The sequence below is a fragment of the Crocodylus siamensis genome, chromosome 3, assembly GCF_052110815.1.
Source record: "Crocodylus siamensis isolate JL-2025a chromosome 3, ASM5211081v1, whole genome shotgun sequence".
Classification (NCBI taxonomy): Eukaryota; Metazoa; Chordata; order Crocodylia; family Crocodylidae; genus Crocodylus; species Crocodylus siamensis.
In genome coordinates, this window is record NC_143397.1 from 218726870 (window position 1) to 218747925 (window position 21056).

Sequence of the window (21056 nt, forward strand, 5' to 3'; positions counted from 1 at the left end):
GAAGGCCTCTCTACCTAGAGGGCATGTCTACATGTGCACATTTACTGTGCAATAACCAACATTACTGTGCAGTATGGGCACATGTCTAAACATGAACACATGTACTGTGCAGTAAACATAGTGACTTACACTGAATTGAGCGTAAACTTGATACCTGCATGATGCAGACATCAAATTTATGCCTGACTAATTACTGTGCAGTAACGCATGTGTAGATGCCTTACTGAACAGTAACACTGTATGTAGACTGACTTGGGACTAACTTTAGTCCCAAGTCAGTCCACACATGGCATGAATGTACCTTAAATTTATCAAGGAGTCTATGTGACAGGCTTGCAGAAGGTAGGATTCTGAATGACATCCAGCATGGCTTTTTCATGGGCAGGTCTTGTCTTACTAACCTCATCTCCTTTTATGATCAGGTAACTGGATAAGGGAGAGGAGGTTGATTTCCAAGAGGTCTTTGATCTAGTATTCCATGATGTTCTCATGAGTAAATTTGAGGGCTGTGGGCTCAAGCGTGAGACGGGTGGGTAGGGAGCTGGTTGCGGGGTAGGACCCAGAGAGTTCTGATGAATGGATCTGTGTAGTTTTGACAAGAAGTTGTCAGTGGTGTCCCTCAGGGGTCAGTGCTTGGTCCAGTGCTTTTCAACATCTTTATCAATGATTTGCACACAGGGGTGTAGAGCTCACTGGCCAAGTTGGTGGACAACATCAAGTTATGGGGAAGCATGGTCACACTTACAGATACAGGCAGATCTAGACAGACTAGCAAGTTGGGCAGATTGGAATCAAATTAAGTTTAACATCAAGAAATGTGAAGTGCTCCATCTGGGGACAATCCCCCCACCCCTAAACTCCTAGAGGTTTGGCAACACCAAACTGATCAGCACCTAAAATGAAAGGGAGCCGGGGGTGTGCAGCAGCAGGCAGCTTTCCACGTGACCTCACTGTTCCCTGCCACACTGGGTCACTCCCACTGGGTTGTGGAGGCCCTGGTAGGGCAGCAGGATGGGAGCTTGAGGCCACAGCCCCCACCTGTGCCCACCACCCCTGCCCCATGCACAGATCTGGGGGTCACAGGTCCCCCCTGCCTCTTGGGATTGTGTGCAGAGCCGGGGAGCCATCCTTGCCCTCCCCCCTCCGCCCTCCAGACAAGCTGCCTACAGCCCCATTCTACTGTCTGCTGGGGCCCTGCTACTGCACATTGCAGCCCTAGGCCCCAAGCCTCATGCACTGTCTTGCTGGGCAGCAGCCCCAGTCCCAACCCTACCCAACTCCTCCCTCCCTCCTACAGAGGCTCAATAACACCCCCCCCCCACCTACTTACCTGCAGGAGCTGCTCTCTGGGCTGTCTAGGGTCATGTGCATGTACATGGTTCCCCCTGCCTGATTGCCCTCCTCCTGCCCTCTCCCAGCTCCCTGCACGCTGGAACTCTGCCACCCTGCAGGGAGCTTATTGCAAAACTGCAAAATCTGTAGGCTTCTCTGGTAAAATGAGAAATCTGCGTTTGCCTTCATTAAAAGGTAAAATCTGTGGTTTACCAGGGATCCGGGTTTTCCATTTCCCACAGAAAAATGGAGTAATGTCCATCTGGCCCTTGGTAATTACAGTTCTGGCAAAAATCTTCTTTTGCCCTCCTTTTATCATTAGATTACAAAGGGTTTTAAGACTAGAAACATCGTTTCATTTAATTGTGGAATGTTATGTTAGAATGACCTTTAGAATCTGCTTTTAAATTTTCCTAACAAGAAGCTGAGGCTGAACCATATTCATAATCATTCTCCCTTAGCTTTCACTGATGCATTATGAGGCATGAAACGCCTTCAGATTCAAATGTCATGGGGTTTCCCCATGTAGGGAACCTACTCATCTTCTTACCAGACTCAATACATTGCTTCTAAAACCTTTGGGGAGCAGGAGATTAGCCCCCGATAATGACAACAGAAGGCTCAATCAAAGTAACACCTGTTTCAGCCATGTAATGAAAAGAAACGGAATTCCACATTCTTTACAGGGAACAATTATATGACCATTAAGTGGAATCCCATATACAGTATATGTACAGACACATAATTACATACCGGGTTTTTACTTTTTCCAGGTCTATAACTAGTGATGGAACCTAAAATAATGTAATATAAAAACCATCTGTCAGGCTGTCCAGCCTTCTCTGGAATAAGAGAAAAGGAAGATCATGTATGAGCCAAAAGTGATTTTTAGCTGGAAGGAATGGAAGGTGCAGACTCTGCAACGATCAAATGTTTGAGCCTCCTACATTTTAAAGGGCCAGTTATGAGAAGGACATGTAAAGAAAGGTTCTAGTAATTGGGAAAAGCCTAATGATTGGGCAGTAACTGCACTGGCACAAAGAAGGTAGTTGTAAATAAAATAAAATTGTGGAATTTTTTGAAAACTTGGGTTCCGGCTTTTGGCTGCCGCAGACCCCCGCAAGAGTCGGAGTGTAATTTGAACCTTACCTGCAATGTATTCCATAGGAGTGCAGAGGTCTGCCATGGTCACTGCTACTAGAGAGGCACCTACGAGTGAAGGATCAAGTCACAGTCTGGCTTTTGTTTTTGTAGGATCCCTTTGAAAATAGAGAAGATCCCTATGTTTATATTATGGCTTTCTTCTTGATAGTCTAGTTCTCAGTCTGCCTAAGCTTGATGTAATGAATTCATATTCCTCTTATTTTTTTTAACCTTATTTATTAACTAATCCAACTCATCAAACAACAGACTTAAAATTTAAAGACACATTCAATATAGACAGATATTTGTCTTCAATCACCAGTGCTCCCTTAACTCAAGTCAATGTCCACAAGAACCTTGTTTTCTTTTCTTCTCTTCTTTTCAATCTCTGACATCTCCTTAATATTTCCATCAATGTTAAGCTTCATCTTTATATAATAATTCACCACCTTTTTTCACTAGAACTCTACATAATATAAATCAAACTATTTTCTACTTGTCTCTGCTTTAAAATTCTAAATTTATTCCAAATTTGTTCTTGAGTGTTAGCCCAAAGAACTTGCACTCTTCTTCAGTATTCAAAAGGTTTCCAAAGCTTTCTGGTTAGGGGAGAGATTATTTACTTTTTTTTAGCAAATTCCAAAAATTTCCACCTAATTTCCAAGTAAGCATGGTTTGTTTTTTTTTTTCCCCTTCTCTCCTGTAGGGCCACTTGTACATGTAAAGGCAGTTTAATCCCCTAAATTGAAACAGTATGTTGTAATGATTAAAAACCTATCATTTCAATTTAGGGGCTTCAACCACTATTATGGTGAGGAGCCTGATCCTTTTTTTTTTCTTTTTTCTTCCAGAGTCTGTCCACATCTTTTCTGGCTGAGTGGCCCCAGAGTTGCAGGGGGCCTTAGTCCTTCCTTTTACAGTGGTGGCACTCCCTGGGCCTGCCTGGGTGGGCTGCTACTGAGTGGGTGCCACCCAGAGGGTGCTGCCACCATGAAGGGAAGTTGGGGCCCCCTACAGCTCAGAGCCCAGCGGGACAGGTGGGCAGGCTCCGTGGAGGGGGGGGGGAAGGATCAGGCCCCTTGCCACTTTTTTTTCCTCATCAGAGCCTGCCCACACAAGCTGCCCCTGTGCTATGTGGCCCCTGAGCTGCAGGGCGGGGTGGCACGCCTTCCCTCCACAGTGGCAGCGTTCTCTGGGTACGCCCAGGTTGGGTGTCGGTGAGCAGGTGCTGCCCCAGCTCACAGGCAGCACCTGTTGGATCCAACCCTTCCATAAGCCCATGCGCTGGAAGCCTGCTGGGCACTGCTCCCTGCACAGGCTTGGGGAAGAGTTGGATCTGGCAGGTGCTGCCTGTGAGCTGGGGCAGTACCTGCCCACTAGCACCCCACCCAGGAGGCTCTGGGGAGTGACAGCACCACAGAAGGAAGGACCAGGTCCCCCTACAGTTTCAGGGTTGCACAGCTTGGCAGCAGCTTGCACAGGCAGGCTCTGCTGGAGGGTGGGGTGGGGGAAGCAGCAAGGGACCTGATACTTGTTATTCTGTGGAGCCTGACCACCTCTCCTGTGGCTGGGTGGAAAACTGCTGGCAGGCCATGAGCTGTGGAGGAAGGAGGGGGCGGGACACTGAGGCCATCCCTCCATGGTGATAGTGCCTCCCAGGACCACCAAGGTGGGCAGCTAGCAGGTGAGTGCTGCCCCAGCTTGCAGGCAGCACTGAGCCCAATCCAACTGTTCCCTGAACCTGATATGGGGCATCACTCGCCTGCTAGCAGCCAGCCAAGGTGGCCCCAGGGATGCCACCACTTTGAAGGGAAGGACTGGGGCTGCTCAGCCCACTGGCAGCTTGCCCCCTGGCCACAGGAGATGTGGGCAGACTCCACAGAAACAAAAAGGATCAGGCTCCTTGCTACTTCTGCCTTCAGCCTGCCTCTCCTGCGGGTAGGGGGGATGAATAGTCAAAGGCTGCAACTTTACAAATAGCTACGTTGCAAACTAAAGTACATGCAGATGTGGTTTAGTTTGCAATGTAGCAAACTCATTTGAATCCTATAAAATGCCCACACATAGTTTCATAGTAGCTAGAGTCGGAAGGGACCTAGGTAGATCATCTAGTCCGACCCCCTGCCTTGGCAGGAAAGAGCACCGGGGTCAGATGACCCCGGCAAGGTGCTCATCTAACTTCCTTTTAAAAATCCCCAGGCTAGGAGCCTGCACCACTTCCCCTGGAAGCCGGTTCCAGGCCCTAGCCACCCTGACTGTGAAGTAGCGCCTCCTAATATCTAATCTAAACCTACCCTCCGCCAACTTGTGACCGTTATTCCTGGTCACTCCTGGCAGCGCACGGGGGAACAGGGACTCCCCCAATACCTGCTGATCCCCCCTGACCAGTTTGTAGCAGGCCACAAGGTCCCCCCTTAACCTTCTCTTGTGGAGGCTAAACAAGTTCAGGTCCCGTAGCCTCTCCTCATAAGGCCTGCCCTGCTGACCCCTGATCATACGAGTGGCCCTCCTCTGGACTCTCTCCATATCGTCCACGTCCCTCTTGAAGTGTGGCGCCCAGAACTGGACGCAGTACTCCAGCTGCGGCCTGACCAGTGCCGCATAGAGGGGGAGGATCACCTCCCTGGACCTGCTCGAGATGCATCTGTGGATGCATGACAGGGTACGGTTGGCCTTCTTGACTGCCTCCCCACACTGCCGGCCCATGTTCATCGTGGAGTGAATGACGACTCCAAGATCCTTTTCCGTCTCCGTGCTGGCAAGAGGGGAGTTCCCCAACCTGTAAGTGTGGTGCCGGTTCTTCCTCCCCATGTGCAACACCTTGCACTTATCAGTGTTAAACCCCATCCTATTCTCATCCGCCCACCGTTGCAACCTGTCAAGGTCAGCTTGTAGCCTATTGCACCCTTCTAGTGCACCCACATCCCCCCACATCTTAGTGTCATCAGCAAACTTGAACAGGGTGCTTTCTACCCCCTCATCCAAGTCACTGATGAAGATGTTGAACAGTGCGGGCCCGAGGACCGAGCCCTGCGGAACCCCACTGCCCACATCCTTCCAGGTCGAGAAGAACCCATCCACTACCACCCTCTGGGTGCAGCCCTCCAACCAGTTGGCGACCCATTTGACTGTGTGGGCATCGACACCACAGTCTCCCAGCTTTTTGATGAGGACAGGGTGAGAGACAGTGTCGAAAGCCTTCCGGAAGTCCAGAAAGACTACATCCACAGCAACCCCTGCGTCTAATGATTTGGTGACCTGATCGTAAAAGGCCACCAGGTTGGTCTGACAAGACCTGCCACTGATGAACCCATGTTGGTTGCCCCTGAGCATGCATTCCCCCGCAAGGCCCTCCTGGATGTGTGCCAGGAGAATTTTTTCAAAGAGCTTACCCGGGATTGAGGTAAGACTAACTGGCCTGTAATTTCCCAGGTCCTCTTTTTTTTCCCTTTTTGAAGATAGGGACCACATTGGCCCTCTTCCAGTCCTCCGGCACCTCACCAGAGCACCATGAGTGCTCATAGAGCCGCGCCAGGGGTCCCGCAATGACCTCGGCCAGTTCCTGTAGAACCCTAGGGTGAAGATCGTCCGGACCAGTGGACTTGAACATGTCCAGCCTCTCCAGAAGTACCCTAACTAACTCCTCGCTAACCCCTGGCCCAGGCGTGTCTCTCCCGGGGCCCGAGGGGGGCCCAGCAGGGAGGTGGCTGAACTGGTCCCTACTTAGGAAGACAGAGGCAAAGAAATCGTTAAATATGTTAGCTTTGTCATCATACGTGTACAGTATGATGCAATTAAACCACAAAAATGGGCAATTTTCATCATGTGTACAAGCGCCTTAGAATGCTAACTTTTTACAAGACAACTTCTGTATTACTAAAACTTTGCAAACTTTTTGAAACCTGCAATTTTAGGGGTGCCACTTCTCTTCCATATTTTTGCAGCCACTAGAAGATGAGTGGTCAATTTCTTATGTCTCTTAGTTGTTGCTATATACTAGGGCTATGTGAAATGGCACAGTTTCATTTCGCCTTGAGTTTCAACAGTTTGACAGTGTTTCATCTCGAATTTCATTTTGAGTCAAAACAGCTGTTCTGTTCTGTTCCATTGAAACAGAAAGGCTGCTTTGATACTGTTTCTAGTTTTGCTGGGGATGGGAAGTCAGCTGGGCTGGCAGGGGTGGGAGGCAGCCCAGCTGGGCTGCTTCCTGGTCTGTCACACTAGATCACCCCAGCTGGACTGACTTCCCATCTGGAGCCTATGGGCAAAAGGTTTTAACTTTTGAAACATTTCGACCAGCCTTGTTTTTTTGTTTCGAGGCTATTTTGAGGGCCTCTGTTTTGTTTCAATTTTGCTGTTTCAACCTTGAAATTGCATTTTAACACTGTTTCAACCAACGGCTGGAGAAATTTTGCACAGTCCTGTTGTATATTCCTCTTTTTTATGACATAATAGTCTCTTGCTGTAAAAATAATTGTCATGTCACAAATTCATTAACATGGTTTTAGGCAGTTAGGAAGAAAGTCATGGCTATAAAGAAACAAAGCCCTGTTAAATGTAACTAAGAACAGTTATGAAAATGACATGGATTTTGGTTTTAAACAAACCAGTTACAAATGTCACATTGATTTAAAAGCAGTTATGATGATTGTGTCAGGGCACTATGTATGCCTACCACTTTAAGGCCCTGGAGCTGGCAGCCTCCAGGTGCCTAATGAGGGCAGCCATTTTAGGCTGAGGGCTGCCTATATAAACAAGGCAGTTTGGGTGCTGGAGAGGAGGCAATGACATTGCCTGGTCTGAGTATCATCTGGAGGTAAGGGAGGAACTGTAGGGGATGGTAGGAGGCTCCTGGTCCTGGGTATGACCGGAAACTTCACCCTGCCAGGAGTGGGTGGCCTGGTGGGACTCCCAGTGGCATGGGAGCCCCCAGGAAATGTCAGGCCAGTGATCACCCCGGTGAAAGGTGAGTCAGGGCTCTTTAACCCCTAGCCCTCACCTTTGGGTGGGTTGTTTTCTATCAGCAGTAGTTGTGGGGGTGAAAGCCCCAAGGAGGAGAGTTGGAGGCCAGGTGTGGCCAAGGCTGCCCGAGCCCTGCAGGGGTTCAAGACCCTGAGGAGGAGAGGTGGGGCCAGGCATGGCTGTGGCCACCTGAGCCCATCTGTGGAGGGAAGCCCCGAGACCCCACGTAAAGGGGGCATTATCACCAGTGTGTGGAGCCCTGTGAAGGGAGAGGGGGCTCAGCCAGAGAGAGAGAGAGCTGAGTCTTGACCCCAATAAGTCCTCCAATGTGGGGAGGCAGAGTTTGGGTCAAATATAATGCCAGTAGTAGTATCACAACCTGCTGCCTGGGGTGGGGGAGTGAGAGTCCCCTGTGAGATCCTGAGGCACCAGTTGTGGTGTGAGGTATCCCAGCTCCCCACATCTGTAAAGGAGGACCCAGAGAGGGGGACCCTGGGAAAAGAGTATGGGTCATACAGCGAGGCCTGCCAGAGCTTCCCCTGACTAGCCCAGGCAGGGGCCAGGACCAGGAAGGTCAGAAGGGCAAGGAGACCCACTGAGAGGGTTGCCCAAGAGCCAGGGGCCTGGGGTCCCGACTGGCCTGGAGGTAGGATCTTCAGCTTGCACTAGCCCCGGCCCAGTGAGGGGACCACACCCGAAAGGGAACCAATGGCAGGATGATATGTGGCCCAGTATGACGGCGGCAGTGTCCACCTGAAGGGAGAAACCCAGGTGGGGTCCTACATCAGGATTCTGGGGCCTATTGTGGGGGACTGGCATGTTTGAAAACATCATGATGTCATCTGTGAGGCTTGGGCTCCAGCATAGGGGAGGAATGGAGCTGCAGATAGCACTCCCTAGCAGCGGGGCAGTAAATGGGCAGCCTCCTGCCTAATTACATCTATTAATTAATCAATTAAGGCCAAGGCATGGTGGGTGAGAGAGTGGGCGGGTGGGCCACACGGAGATTGGCCCTGGTAGGCCCGTGTTACAATGATTATTTTTGTACTGTTTGTAACACAAATCATTTGATTATAACTTGCAACTCTGTAGTATACCAAGATATAGGCTGGAGTACATTTTTATGGCTTGGTAATAAACTCTGAAAATAGGGGTTTATAATGGAAATGCTGACCAACTCCTTACTATAGCAAGGCTAGGGGATGCCTCTGTAATATACTGTGTAATTTACAGGAGTCGCCTGTTAAGCCATCTGGGACAAAAAATTTCCCAACTTCTAGAATGTCAGTAGCTTAATTAAACTTTTGAACTTTGTTTTATAATTATACCAAATAAACTCTATGCTAGTTATGGATCAGCTGTTTAGCAGTATGACTATTTAAATGTTAAAAATATATTTTATAAATAGCCAAACTTTGCCCTAAAAGTCCATGTTGGGTACTTACATTCTGCATGCTTAACACCCTATAATTTTAATTTGGTATAAATGTGTATAGCGGGGCAGTCTGTCCTTTTAAGAAGGGACAGTCAGCCCCGTTTTGAGAGATGCTGTGGGTAAGCAGGAAGTATCCTGCTAGGAGCTTCAAAAGTTTCCAGAAGAGCAAACAGAGGAGGTGAGCTGTGAGTGGAACAGTGTGCTCTAAGGAAAGGCCATGCTGTAGTGCTGGGGCCAGAGCAAAAGGTGCTCCCCTCCTTGTGTTTGGGATAGGAGAAAAAGGTTTGGTTTTGTTTGTTTGTTGAAAAGACTGATTACTTGGGAGGGCTGGTTGAGGAGCTCTTCAGGGAGGGAACCTGCCAGCAGGTAAAGCAAACCAATTAATTAGTTTCTCTCCACAACTGTTGAGTAGTCTTACCATGTACTCCTAAGCAGCTACTAGTATCCACCCCACAACTGTATTAAGTATGATGTTGAGGAAAGTGACGTACTTGGGTCTCTTTACCATAACACCGGAGTACCTCCCAAACAATAAGCAGGGAAGGTTCTTTGGGTAGATGTGATATCTTTTATTAGACCAACTAATAAAGCTGTTTGTGAAATACAAGATATCACGTCTACCCAAATAACCTTCCCTGCCTATGTCCTGAGACCAACATGGCCAAAACCAAAATCCCAAACAATAATGAATTTATCCTCATGTTTCTGTGTAGTTTCTTTGCTCTTTATGTTACCCATAAGAGGTAGGTTAAGATTAGTGTTATTGTTACTGTACTTACGGGAAACTGAAGCCCACAAAGCCAAAAGAACTTGGACAAAGCCACATAGGAAGTCTGTGGCACATCACAGAAATCAACATCCTGCTTTTCCTTCACCATGCCCAAGCTGAGTGCTTGGATGAAATCACTTCATGGATTAAGAATAGCTGGCTGAGCCCAAGCAAGATGGAGGTGGGCAAAAGAAGACATTTTGAAAGGTTTGCTGGCATGGAGCACTCCCTTTTGACCAAAGGTATACAACCACATGTGGTTGATTCAGTCTGTAGTTTAGGACTGCTCCTGAATTCCTTATTAATCCTAAACCCACATGGTGCTATCTATGAGTAATGCTTGTAACCAGCTCTGGCTGCGTAGGATGTTCTAACCCATCTTGGTAGAAGATGACATGTCCTTAGGTAATTGCAAAAACATACATATAGCAATCTGGGCTGCTACAAAGAAAAATACTCGACCATGAAGCTGTTGGCAGTTAGGAAACCCTAGTATAGGTGTAGTACACTATAGGACTAGACAAACTAAAACATATCCCCTCTGCAATCTGACCTACTCTCAGCCAAACTGACCTGTCCTCTGATCTCTTCTCTGTCTTCCAGTGGAGTCAAGTTCAAGGTCTCATATGGCTTCAAGGTACACTATGGGCTGGGCACACTGCATCTAAACAATCACCTAATGCTCTGGGATGGGGACTAGTACAGTCTGAGGGAGAGAAACATGCAGACATTGTGTGTTGTAATCTGCTCTTCAAGGACTGCCTGACCTTTATCATTGTCCACCTTGTGTTGCCTCCTAGTCTTCTCTAGTGGGAGTAGAGGGCTAATGTCCCACAACTAGATTCACCAATTCTGCTCATCAGGCACAATGGAACCTGAAAAGACAAGCTACTAAGAAGGTAGGTGCAGAGCTTTCTGGGAAGTCAGGCTAAGACTGTAAAACAAGATTCTACCTCGGGTGTGGGCAATTATTTCAGCTGGAGGGCCGCTTAACAAGGTTTAGTGAACTTTTGAGGACCACAAGGGTAGCCCCACCTCTTGACAGTTTCCCCACCCCCCAGTCACCATCTTGGGACTGGAAGTCTCATCCCTAACCCCTGACTGTTGCTACCAGAAGTCCCTCCCCTTGCCCCTGGAAATACTCCTTTTAGGAGGCAGTTTGCCATTATAGAACCAGAAAAAAAAATACTAATCATGCACTAAAAGCCAACACCTACTATAATGTATTTTAATTTTATTAAAAAATATTTTGTCATGATTTGTATTTGTATAGTGCCTGTATATATAGAGGTGATTTAAATAATAACTCAAAAAGAAATTTTTAGTCTTGTATATTGGATGGGGGTGTGGCTGTGTGTGTGTGGGGGCATCGGGTATGTTGGCAGGTTGAGTATATATGTGGGGGCAGGGTGTGGGTGTGTGGCATTTGTGGATGGTGAGGGAGGGTGAGGACCACCCCTGTACTCCCACCAGGGTACAGCTGTAGGCAGGGGCACTTGGAGCTCTGGTGCCTGGTAGTGCATGGCTCCAGCCAGAACTGCACATTGCTTAGAGGCGCCCCCTCCAGGCCATCTCTATTGCTGGGGTTCCCTGCTGTGCATGTGCAGCCCCTTGAACTTGCACAGCACAGAAAGGAAACCCCACATGCTGGAGCTGGCTGCCTTCCCTGCTTCCTGCCATGGGACCTGTCCTGAGCACCCCTGCCCATTACTGCTGCTGGGGCTGCACACCATGGGGAGAGTGTGGGGGGGGTTCCCCCCTACCCTCCCTCACACCACACTGCCCACCTGAGCTCTGTACTTTCACCGGCCCCCTGGGCATTTTTCTCTGTATACCACAGTGGTGAGACCAACACTGGAATATTGAGCTCAACAGTGGTGTCAACATTTTAAGAAGGATTTTGAAAAATTGGAGAAAGAACAGGGAGAAATAACAGGTTACTATGGGGTTCCTTAACCTAGCAGAGGACAGTATAACAAGAGCCATTGGCTGGAAGTTAAAACCAAGAGACTCTTTGGAGAGTTAGAGAGACAAGGTAGCTGGAGTCTGAGGGATATGGGTAGCATTCTGCTTTATGTACTTTCTGTATGTCACATGTAAAAGACACCCTCTTCTGCATCTACTTGCAGTCAGCAGCTAGTTAAAGGTCTGTGTCTGCAAGCCCAAGCAAAGACAGAAACTTTTTGAGAGGCATGTCCCATCTATAACATCTCCCATTATTCAGAGGTTTTGCCTTCAGATCATGTCCATGTACAGCTTTGGCCTTTTGCTGGACTTCTCAGTGGAGTTAGATGGCCAAAGAGTTGTGACGGCAAAAAGTAGCCACATACATCTATGAGACGCCAGAAGACAGCACCCAATAATACCATACACAGATCAACCACATTCCACACATCTCCTCGCCCCTCTGGGAGGAAAAAACACCCATGTCCATTGTTGCTGCTGCCTCTGTTCTCAGGTGAGCCCAGCCTCCATGCAACCCAGCTGGAGTGAGCAGGAGCAGCTTTGAAGCTTCCCCTGCTCCTGGAAGATCAGGCAAAGGCAGCATTGATAGAAGAGGAGGGGAGGGAACCTGCCTCTGAGAACAGAGAAGGAGGCATTTTTTATGTGCTTTGGGGACTTTAAAAAAGTCCTTAGAGGCTCTGGCATGATACAGTCAGAAAGAGTGTGAAGCCATGCCACTACACCTCCTCTGGATCCATGCCTGCAAGTAAAAGTCTTATTGAAGAAGAGAAAAAAATATATGAATTAGTTAGTGGTCCTATGTCTCCAGTGAAAGGTCCCCACTTCCTTGCTTGTGTTCTTTTTCTTGGGTACTACATTGGCTTGAACACTGCTTTCATTAGCATTATCTCTCAAACTTTTCTGTGATCTTTGCATTTAATGCATTCTCTCTTGGTGTCTGTCCCTGTGAAAGCCTCTTGTTCTTCACTTTCAAAGTTGCCACAGGTTTTGCTACACTTAGTTTTACCTTTTCAGTGATTTTTACTCCAAGGTGGAAAGTAGCTACATAACCCATTACATAATGAGATGAGAAAACAGCTATTTTCCATCTAAGGTACTTCATACACTAAGCAGATGGCAGCAACTTAATCCAATCCAAAGAAGGAACAAATGAAATCATCTACTTGCTTATAGTCATTAGGTAAAATCCTGTATGGCCCACTCAGATCTATTGGGAAAAGAAAAGAAAACTTCACTGAAACTGCTAGGCACGGATCGTTTCATTACAACAGAGTTGCACTCACCTCTTGTTTTCCTAAATCAGTATTATTGACAAATTTGTTTTTCTGTCTGTGGTTCCATTTCAAAGTATCCACAGCATACTCTCATGTTAATTCCATGTCAATTGAACTGAAATTGACATGACATAGCTGTAGCTGGTAGTTCTGTGAGATCAGATGATTTACTAAAACCACACTACTTAGTTTAACAACATTTTCTTAATAGGAGTCAGCATAAATTGACTTTGATTTGCTTACATCAAAATACAGAGGTTAGAAAGCTACAGCACGAAGAGACTCCATTAAAATAAAAACATAGTGGCATGATAAATATTGATGTTGTAGGAAAGATGTATAGCAGGACTAATTCACCCGTAAGGTAGTTGGAGAAACAACCAAGTTCTTTGGGGTTTAACAGTCAAGTTTAGAACTACTGTATGTCTAGGATAATATGTGACTGTTTTCAGAACACAAGCCTAACCCTTTTCCCCCCACAACTCCTCTTAAATCATGAGCTCACTGCTATTCTTCCATTAGGTTTGCTTTTCATCCCTAGCCAAATAACCTTCCATTTGCCCATGATGCTTGTAACAGAATTTAAAATGAGCCAGAAATGAACTGCTAAGCTACTAGGGAAATTAAGGGCAAACATTTTCCTTTCTGATCCCTGTTGCACATCTCTTAGCTTCACTGATGTTCTCTGTTGCATACTTTGTGTGTAGAATTCCCGTTGGTGGGAATTCTGCACGTGGAATAACTGCTGCAAATGCAATAGGACTAAATATTGTTAATAATTAAAATGCTATCAGAATAATTCAATCAATAAAAAAAAAATCAAACTGCAGTTGATCAGTCTTCACATGACAACAGGATTTTGTAAGCCAAGCTAGAAGAGATGGTTAAAATTACCTATTTTAACCTATTAAAATGATTTATTTAGGTATTTGATTTATATCTTGCACTTCCCAACAAAGGGTGAGGGCAGTTTACAATAAGAGAGCTTAGGAGGATGAATAAGAGAACAAAACAACTTAAAAGGCAACTTTTAATACTTTTTACACTGAGTATCAGTGTATAACAGAAATCCCCTAAAAAATATCCCCACAGAGTACATTGAGGTAGTCTAGCTCTGAGGTTATGAAGGTGTGGAGGATGGTGGCCATATCCAAATCTAAATGGAAGGTTTGCAGCCTTCTCACCAGATAAAGTTGGGGAAAAAACACTTTTAGCTGCTACCACCACCATTGGCCCTGGTGCAGTAGAGCAGTGGTTCTCAGCCTTTTTTTTTGTACCAGGATCCATTTCTAAACATCAGTGGCCAGTCCTGACCCAGTGCCCCTCACTCCCACCCCCTGCCCCCAGGCTCTGGCTCCCCAGTGTGTGGGGTATGGGCCCCCCCCCCCCCCCAAACAATCCTTTGCAGGCTGGAACTTGGCCAACCAGCAAAGGAAAAGCTGCGGTTTCCCATGTTTTTCTTCTTAAAGAAGAATCCATTTTTAACATTTGTTCATGACCCTTTCATATATTCTAACAACCCACTTTTGGATCATGACCCACAAGTTGAGAAATGCTACAGTAGAGGGCAGGTCCAAGTGCAGGAGCTGTGCAACTGGGTGACAAAGGGAGGCTGAACCTCAGCAGTGATACATATTTCAATCCTACCTAGTCAAGCTGTCTTCCTGCTGCTGTCACCCCTGTCTTGTTGGATTCAGCTTTATCTGGTTCACCTGTATCCAATTCCCAGTTGCACTGGGAAAGGACTGAGACTTCAGGGCCTTTGTATGATGAGAAAGAGAGGTAGAGCTGTGTGTCATCAGCATACCAATGGCACCTCACTCCAGATCTCCACACAGTCTCACCTGGTGGCCTCATATACATTTTGAATATGAGGGATGACAAGATGGAGCTCTGGGGGAATTCATAGGGAAGGGCATGATGAGCACATTTGGGAACTCCCTCTAGGAAAGAGCAGAATGAATTTAGAGTGGTCCCACAAATCCCTATCAAGTTATGTAAACTCTTTATCAGCACCCTGTGGCCACTGAACAATCTAGTAAGATCACCAGGGTACAACATCCCCTGTCAATTTCTAGGTGAAGATTGTCAACCAAGATCTCTGCTGTATCCAGGTTGAAAGCTAGATTGACAAGGGTTTAGGAATTTGATGGCATCCAGATATGCCTTGAACTGTTGGGCACACAGATGTTCAATGACCTTCCACAGAAAGGGGATGTTGGAGATAGGGCAATAACTGGCTAGGGAGTCGGTATCCAGTGATGGCTTCTTGAATAATGGGGGACAATTGAAGACTGCCAGCAGTGTCTCCAGTCCCTCTTGGCCAGTTTTTCCAAGCTAGAATGGGTACAGATCCAGTTCATAATTGGTCATCCTCATCTCCCTAAGCACATTCTCTGCATCAGTGGACAGCACTAATTTAAAATGATCTATGTAAGCAGGACAAGACCAAGCTTCTTCAACCTTAAACTCTGACTGCAGAAAAAATGTCTCCAAACCATGCCTGATAGGAGATTTTATCTGCAAATTAAGTGGCAAACTCAATGGACGGAAAAAGACTTGGTTTCCTGGTTGGGACAAGCCAGATTAACCAGGACATTCCCCATCAGTCCAGCTGGATGGCACTTCGAAGATGCAATGGCAGTGGAGAATGGAAGCTTCTTCACTGCCACCACTGCTATACCATAGTTCCTTGAGAAAGATCTATTTCTACAATTAGTTGACTTCAGCATGGGCTTCCACTTGCTGCCAGTTATGAGTGGACAGTGAAACAGTTACAGTGGATTCAGCTGAATAGCTGTAAATGTCTCCCTTAGACAGACAAACTATATACCATTTATGCTTAAAAAAACTAACATATTAAAAATTCTCAGTAGAAAGCATTAAGATCTTGCCAAAATTCTCCACAGGTTTTGATATACAAGCTGTGTCTGGCAAAGATACATAAAACATCAACCAAACCAAGCCAAGCCAAGTCAATACCCCCCACCAATCCAGTTTATATTAAATGATTATTTTTGCTAGATCATGTGAGTGTTGAATCCAATCTAGAATTCAATTTTTTTTCAATGAAGTAAACTTTTCATAAATTATACTTGAAGTCTTCCAACGGAACAGAAAATGTAATGTTTTCTTTTAAAAGAAAATGTTGTATTGAAATGAATAAGTGCCATATAGCATCAGACAAAACCAGAAATACTTATAATTTTGGAAAACCTTTATTGTTTGGAATTTGATTTTACAAAACTAAAACCTACTTTGGTTTAGATCCAGATTCCATTTTTTCCTGAATGTCCCTTGCATTTGTGGAAGAACAGTTCAAATGAATAACTGGGATTTGGGCCCATCTGCATTTTGTATGTAGATAAACAAAACAAGGGATTTTTTGCTTGAAAAGAAATCTTGTTGACCAAGATATTGTTTGTATAAGTAGCATCAGATCAGAAGCACTTCAGATTATGGTAACTTTAAATATGAAAATTTAAGGGTTCCCTTTTTTTGTACAGTAGTGCTATCTGATCTAGTCCTGCAAAATCTTTATACTTAACTTTAAGCACATGAATACAATACTTGATTTTGATGCAGTCCCTTGCATACCTGAACCTTATTACATGTACAAGTATGGCAGCATCTGAACCACACATGTGATCAACCTGAGTCTCTGATCTAAGAGTGGGATGCTTAGCCCAACAGATCATGGATATCAGTCTTCCAGATATTCCTGCCAGGGTCATCTTGTTTCCCAGGTACGTGGGGAGAAAGGCTCAAATTTGTATAGGCTGAAAAATATGGTAACTTAAACCAGCATTTCTCATATTAAGAACGAGGCAAGTCAAAATCTTATATATGGAATACAGCTTTATTTGCTAGCCTATGAAGTTGGAGCATTGAGAAATTGTTGTATTGTAGCCTTTTTCTACATACAGAACAAGAATACATTACTATAAAGCAGTGGTTTTCAACCTGTTTTCATTTGCAGACCCCTAAAAAATTTTGAATGGAAGTATGAACCCCTTTGAATTGTAAGTGTGGGTATTCGCTCTTTTGATTGATCATAATCGTCCTTTGTGGACCCCTGAGACATCGTCTATGGACCCCCAAGGGGCCTGCGACCACAGATTGAAAACCATTGATATAAAGCAGTGTATTTTAGCTTAAATTATTCACACGACCACATAGAAATCCCCCAAATTGTTTTGATTAATGCATAATACATAACTCTGAGGAATACTTAAAATATTGTTTACCTTGCTGTCAAGAAGCTAAAAAATGCAAAGAAGGTCGAGCTAGTAGCATTTGTTGGACATTTCAGTTCTATGGTTCATTTTCAAAATACAGTACTTTTCTCACTAGTCCTGGCTGGGAAATGGGATTTGTTTATTGTGCCAGATAAGAATGCTGCAGTAATAACAGTCAATTTTCTATGACTTCATGTTTTTAGAAAACAATTGGTTAACAAATCAGATTCAATCACACCTAATAAAATCCAGATTTGCATGCCAGTGGAGATGCTTTGCACCAAAACCTCAGACTTCAGAAAGCATTTAAAGTATATAAATAAATAAATAAATAATGGATGCCAGGGATATCAAACTTATCTGTCCCTTTGGGCTGGATGAGAGCTGCAGGGCCAGTCTGCAGGTCAGATCAGGTCCACAGACTGGCTCTGCACACTGAAGCCAGAGTTCAGCTTGCCCCTAGCCAGCCCTGCACACTGTATAGTGCGCATGTGCTGGCTCCAGTCTTGCATGCCACATGTAACATGTGCTGGCCATGTACACGGTGCATGGATCCAGCACACAGGGTCAGTCTGGTGTTTGCATTGCAGGCAGCATGCCATGTACAGCACACACACTGGCTCCAGCCCTCCATGCCACATGCAGCATGTGCTGGCTGCTATCCCAAATTCTAAGTACGTGGTGTGTGGGGCCAGTACAAGGTGTGTGCTGCATGAAGCAACCACAGTGCGCTCACTCTACACGCTGGCTCTAACACTCAGGACCAGTCTGTGGGTCTGATGTGGACCAGCCCCAGATCCTGTATGTATGGCTGGTCTGGCACAGACACAGCCCTGGGCTAGCCCTGTGTGCTACATACAACACGCATGCTGAGTCAAGCCCTTTGCACTACATGCAGCAATGCCAGCCTGGACCAGGAACTACATGTAGTGTATGGGGCTGGTCCAAGACCCACAGGCAGCACCACAAGCTGGATTCTAGGGCTACTTAGGCTGGATCTGGCCTCCAAGCTGTATCTTTGACACTCCAATATCTAGTAGGAGGTAAGCTTTGGTAGAGCTGTCTGAGTAATAAAAAAAAAGGGTCAGACTTTGATTCAATATAAAAGGCATTGTACACACTGCACCACAACAAGAATAGTTCTAGAAAATATTGTGACCCAGGATTATGTCAGCATTGCATAGATTCCTGTGATAAGTGTCTTTACAGCAGTCTTACCTGTATTATTGTTGTGTTCTGTTCTTGTCTGTGCATGTCTCAGGGCATATGCCATGGCTGAACCATGCTATCATTCTTTCCACTCTACTGTGCCAATTTTGGAAGAATTTCTCTCCTTTGAAAATAAATTATAGGAAGGCTGTTGGAGAGCTATCAGCACATGATTAATTGTGCTTGCATCCTCATAGCAAAGTGGGCTGGTCATAGTCATGGTTAGACCAGAACTCAGGCTCTGACCCACATTTACAGCTGGATCACTTAGCAGGATTCAAAGTCTCCAAAATTTTTTCTCTGTTGTGGACATTAGTGAGATTAACATCATGTGTGTGGGGCAGTGAGTGGGAAATGTGCTGAATAAAAATTACCTGAATGGACGTAGGGGTTTACCATTGGATACTGAGCGTCTGTGTCTACACGAGATGCTACCACACAGTGGTTGCTGCACATTTATTTGTATATTTGTATAGACGAGTACTAAATAAATGCTCAGAAACCTGAGTTACTGCACAATAGTGCTGGCAAATGCCTTTTTTATGATGCTACTGGGTAGTCACTGTTTTTGCCATATGATGCTACTGCGCAGTAGTATCAAGCTACTGTGCAGTCAGCGTCTCATGCAGATGTGCCAGTGAATGAGGAAAGGTAGGATGGGAATAGGTCTTAGAAGTGAAGGCAAGACACTTAACTTTGCAGTATAGAATAGGGAGCCAGCATTGGATGCATAGCAGTGACATGGTTAAAGCAACAGGTTATGGAAAATGCTCTTTGCAACAGCATTCTGGATGGATAGCAACAGGAGAAGACTGCATGTATCAAGGCCACAGAACAGTAATTAAGACATGATGTCACATGCACCGAGATGAGAGCTTTAGCTGGATGAATTATTAAACCAGAACATGTGCTTTAGAAAGACTGGTTTAGACTTCAAGTGATAAAGAATCTACTACATCTCTGGGACTATTGTGTCTGATGTCCCTCTGAGGAGAACTGGGAAATATCTGTGTTATTTTTTTAAATGACTGTTGCATATACCTCCATGTGTTTGTATGTTGCTATGAAGTAGATCAAAAGGTGATTGTTAGGGGACTCAAGCAGAAAAAACAACACAATGGTGTAAGCAAATTCCCAAACTCATGCACAATAGGCTGACATCTGTGAAGAGGTGACTTCTTAGCTCCAAAAATAATTGCAGAACTGTTTTGTCAAGGCTGAGAACCTGAAGAACTAGACACTGATTTATCAAAAAAATTCCTGTGTTGAAAGGGTATGAAAAGGCACACCAAAGGAAGAGGGAGCACCAAATTTGTATCATACCTAATACAAGGCTCAAGGCAAAAGCCAAATTTAGGTATGCTGGTTGTTTTAAATCCATATCTCTAAGGACTGGGTAGCTTTTGGTAAATGCATGTTTTGTTGTATTCTAGAGACTTCTTTTGTGTCACTGCATATGATTACTGTCCACAGGCTCTTAGAGTAATACTCTTGAAACATGTCTATACCACATCATCACTGCACCAGGAAATACCACAGTGAGGCATGTTGCACCTGCTTCAGAATGTCATAAGGTGGCTGCCTCACTGCTGCTGGGCACTGCTGGTAAGCTTTCCCAAGACAGAAAGTTCCTTGGTGCGTTTCCAGCACTACATTAAGGCAGCCTTAAATCTATTTCTGAAGGTGAAGCATGCAGGACAGGTCAAACCTGTTAAGGGGAAGCATAACAGGATGGTTCCTGAGGCCACCATGATGCCCTCTAGTGGCTGCTTTGATCCTGCTCTGGCCTCCCAGGGTCTCACTCTGCTTCCTTTCCTGCCACACCTTGATGTTAAAAGATAATGAGAGGAGGCTGCCTTTGGAGGCTGGTGAGCCTGTCTCTGTTCTCAGTCCTTTACTTGGATCCAATTTGGCCCATCTAAGTTTTGGGTTCCGATTCTCGTCCCTTGGCCCGCAGTCTTTTGGCCTTAAGGTTTCTGACCCCATTGGTCCACATTCCCTGAAGTGCTAAATTTGTGGCCTCCTTTCACCCCTTCGGCAATACCCACGTCTCACAGATATTATTCTGTCCACAGTTTAGTCCTCTTGTAGAGGCATCAGACCTCTTAGCTTTAGCCCCCTTTTACTCTAGCTGAAGGCTTCCAGCTCTGGCCCACTGATTAGGGCCTAGCTCTCTGTCTTGGCCCTTCCTGTATCTCTGGGTTCCTTGGCCCTGTCTGGCACCTTCTCCCAGCTCCCCTGGTATCCCTGACCCAAGGCCAGGCTGCTATCAGTTCAGCTCATTCCCTCTGGCATTCCTGACCCTGGAAAGGCTCTGGATGCCCCTGCATCTCCCCTGTGGCCTCCAAGTGGCCCCCGGCAGGATGGGGAGGGGGTGTAGTTTGGATAGACCTGTGGGGCTGGTAGTCGGAGAGGCAGCAGGTGGAGGGTCTATGCCAGAACAGGGGCACTGGGGCTGGTTGGGGTGGATACAGCATGGTGCATGATGTAGCCAGGAGTATCAGGGTGTAGGGGTATGTAAAGGACCCTTGGGGGCAGCATGGTGTGAAGCCATTGTTTCAGTCAAACAGGGTTGCCAACCCAAGATTTATTTATTTATTTTATACTGACAACCAAACTGTTTTTTAATATGGTTCATGTCAAAACCCTAAGTTTCAACCTGGCCCTTTTTACTGCCAGAAGATGACATCATGTAAAACATATGTCAGTAAAAAAAACACCACACTAGC